Source organism: Bacillus rossius, chromosome 13, assembly GCF_032445375.1.
Source record: "Bacillus rossius redtenbacheri isolate Brsri chromosome 13, Brsri_v3, whole genome shotgun sequence".
NCBI lineage: Eukaryota > Metazoa > Arthropoda > Insecta > Phasmatodea > Bacillidae > Bacillus > Bacillus rossius.
Window position 1 is genome coordinate 26,318,482 of NC_086340.1, and position 4,172 is coordinate 26,322,653.

Sequence of the window (4,172 nt, forward strand, 5' to 3'; positions counted from 1 at the left end):
ACTCGGATCGACGTAAGAGCTCAGCTCCGTATGGGTTCGTCTCCGTATGCGTGGAAGTGTAGAAACAATGTTCCGTGAGATCCGTCTCCGTTTACGTGATCCGTCTGCGTTTACGTGTTCCGTCTACGTTTCCGTGTCATTGTGGTCGTGTTTGGATCCCGCAACATGTGCGCGCTCTTTGCAACCGAAGGCACACTCTTCTCCTACGGCGGAGCGTGGACGGAAGAAGAAGGAAAAAAAATCAAAGAAAGAAAGGAAGAAAAAAAAATGAATAAAAAAAGACGCCTCGTGGCGTCAGGAACGTGTGCCGAGGACGAACATCTGTCGACCCTAATACCAAGTTACTGAGTCCTCCAACAGCTACTCTGAGCTACCACAGGGGGTGTAGCTCAGTGGTAGAGCGCCCGCTTCGCATGCGGGAAGTCCTGGGTTCAAACCCCAGCTCCTCCACTCGTGAAAAAACATTTTTACAACTACGATTTACGGACAAGAATGTAATGAAACACACGTCCGGTAACAAACCAAGGTAGAAATCTGTTTCGTCTTGATAATATTTACAGCATAGCATATATTAAATATTTTTTTTTGGAAATAGCATTCAGTAATTGCATACTACAACCACATTTAATTGTTTATAAAATAAATGTTTGCTGCTAAACGAGTCCTTATTTAAAGTTATTTTATGAACTCAAAGACACATATTTAGCGTGTAATGAAAGCATGAACTACTGTGGTTCGTATCCAGCCTTCGTTTTAAAACAAATTTTAGTATATAATTCATTAAATTAATGGCTATTAGGTTTTAGCAAAGCTGTGAAAAACTTAGGTTTTCATGTTTTAAAATTACACAAACGAAACGTTTAATTCTTACAATTTGTATTGCGATTATATTTCAGTACGCTTGTTAACACACCATCTAACGAAAAATTGAGACTTGGTTTCGAAAGACGGTTTCACTGTGTTTGAGTTGGCAGCCATGATTTTTTTTTCAAACGTTGCAGTAAAGAAACCGAAAGTTCAAGTCTCAACCCTGCAAGGCAAGTTGTCTCATTCTTTTCACCTGAATGTAAACTGGTTTAGCAGCCAAACCGAAAAAGTAGTTCGGTCCGTATTGTTGCGACACATCCGCTCCGTCTGCAGAATATCTGCAGCTCGTCAGGGGTGTATATGAGTTAGTGAGGCGAGATGTTAAGAGCGACGCTCGCTGTTGCTTCTAGCGCTGTGTCACAAATAAAAATAAAGTCTTAAAAAATGCAAAATGCGGTAAATGTTACAAGGCTGTGCGAAATGGCATCCTCTGTGAAAATTGTGATTCGTGGTTTCATTTTGGAAAGTGTTGTGAAGTGGAAGAACAGAATATTCCAAAAGATGAATGGCTTTGCACAACATGTGCAGAAGAAAATGGCGATGCAGTGAATAATGGTAATGCAAATCATGGATCGCTTGAGAACTGTGAGTACAAACAAATAATTCAGAGTTTAACAGAGGAGATTGCATCACTGAAAGAAATAGTAAAAATTTTAACAGAAGAACTTTCTACACAAAAATCAGCACTAAAATATCCTGAAAAGACTGATAACACGTGGGTGAACACGACGAAACATAATACGTGTAGACCACCCATCTGCTCTCCACCCAACATCATGCAACTCTCGAATAGGTTTTCAGTCTTTCGAAATTCGCGTGATTTTCCACATCTCTCGGATGTTGCTACAGGTAAACACGGTAACAAGCCTAGTCATCAAACGGATTTTGAGAATGCCATAACCTCGTCCCCAAGAAGGGAAATATCACGTAGTAAGAACATCTCCTGCGAAAAACAAAACACCCGCAAGTTTGAAGATTCAGAAATTTCAGTACCTTGTCAGGCGATCTCTTCGGCAATGGGACAAGCCTCAAAAACTACCTACAACAAAGCAAGAAACACCCACAGGAATAGCATCCACCCCATTAGCAGCAGTAAAAACGATGGCAAAGTCAACAAAAATAAATGCAACAAAATAAACAAGACTGAACAGCAGAATCGTGTATTAATTGTCGGCGACAGTAATGCCAGAGGCTTATCTGAACTGATATCTGACTACAGTAATAACATCAATGCATTTGGTGTAACTAAACCAGGGGCCCCTCTAAAAGAAGCAATGAAAGGTTTTCTTGAAGATTCAGCATCTGTAAAAAATTATGACTATGTGGTGATAATTGGTGGCTCGAACGATGTGGCCAAAAATCAAGGCATGGAAGCAGTTCATACCCTCAGTGAGTCACTCAAAGCCTTGAGCAACAAAACTATAGTTGTAGTGAGTCTTCCCATTAGATATGATTTAGATAGCTCATCTTGTGTAAATGCTGCTATTAGTGTTACAAATACAAATATTCAAAACTTATGCATGCAGTTCAACAATGTAAAATATGTTGATATAAGTAAATTAGATAGAGCACTTCATACTAGGCATGGTCAGCATCTAAACAACAGAGGAAAACAACACATTGCATCATTGATCTACAATCAGTTGTGCAGTATACAAAATAAAGTACATGTCAAACAGTGTACCTTTTTAGATAGATGGGTAATAAGGGAGAATAACAACGATGTGTTAGATAAAGAAAAAATAACCTGTAGGGCTACCTTACTCGATAAGTGGGTGATAAGAAAGAAGTCAAATGAAAATAGTAAACATTTTTTAGGCCGGGAATATGTACAAATGAAACCAGTCAATGCCAGATCTACAACAGACTGACCCCTGAAAGTCATCTCACTATTTTCCATCAAAACATTCGAAGTATTGTAAATAAAGTTGACTTGTTTATTGAAGCCTTAGACATGTTTGAGGTAGAAAATAAGACTAAGGTTAATATAGTATGTCTATCTGAACACCATCTAAAGTCTATTCAAGTTCCACAAATTAGAATTCCAGGATTTAAACTGGTGTCACACTATTGTAGGAATAAATTCTCGGGAGGCGGAGTATGTATCTTTATACAAGACAACATCAAAACCGAAACTGTTAATGTTGATAAATATTGTGCTGAAAAAGATTTTGAATGTACTGTAGCCTTAGTGAAATTACTTTCCAAGAGAGTTCTGATAATTTCTGTTTACAGATCCCCAACAGGAATATTTGAGATATTTTTAAAGCAATTAGAACTGCTGTTATTAAAAAAGATCAGGACAAATATTGAAACTATTATTTGTGGGGATTTTAATATAAACTATTTAGAAGACAGTCATTATAAACAACGTTTAAACTCCTTATTAGGATCCTTTAATCTTACTCCCACTGTTCAGTTTGCCACCAGAATACAATCAACTTCTGCTACTATAATTGACAATATATTTATTGAAAAACAAAATTTGGATAAATATATTGTTATTCCACTGATAAATGCGTTATCTGATCATGATGCTCAGGTTATACAGCTGCACAATATTGAACTTACAATGGAAAAAAGGAATAAACAAAACAAACTTAAAAAAATAAGGGCAATAGATAACATATCAGTAATACATTTTATAGCTGATTTAAAAAAGGAAAACTGGATTAATACATCCACTGATAATGATACAAATTTACAGTTTAATTTATTTCACTCAACCTTCTTAAGGCTTTTTGAAGCAAATTTCCCTCCAAAATTAGTTCAGGTGAGGGAGGGATATCAAAATCTGTGGTTAACCAAAGGCATAAAAACGTCGTGTAAAAGGAAAAGAGAGCTGTATTTGCTTTGCAGGACGTCAAATGACGCTGTACTCAAATCTTACTATAAGAATTATAGCAAAATACTAAGCAGAGTCATTGATAAAGCTAAGCAGTTCCACCTTCAAAATTTAGTATCAAAATCAAAAAACAAGGCTAAAACTACTTGGGATATAATTAAACATATGACTGGTAAAAGTAACAAGCCTAAGTCAAACTACCCTATTACTGTAATAGTAAATGGGAAATCGTTAGTAGAAGCAACAAATGTAGCAAATGCTTTTAACACCTACTTCTTAGAAATAGTTGATATGCTATTCAAAAATCTGTCGACAAAAAATAACCCCATAAAACTTATGCAGCAAACTCTGCCTAGAAAAACGTGTAATTTTGTATTTACCCCCACAACACCTACAGAAATTTGTGAAATTGTACACTCTTTAGCTCCTAAAACTTCTACAGGCTATGATCAAATATCAA

At 36.5% G+C, this 4,172-nt stretch overlaps 1 non-coding gene across 1 annotated transcript; it reads left to right on the forward strand.

Moving 5' to 3' along the window:
* Positions 1-378: 378 nt before the first annotated feature.
* Positions 379-450, forward strand: Trnaa-cgc (transfer RNA alanine (anticodon CGC)). Its single transcript has one exon. It is a non-coding gene; the product is annotated as a tRNA-Ala (tRNA).
* The last annotated feature ends 3,722 nt before the right edge of the window (positions 451-4,172 follow it).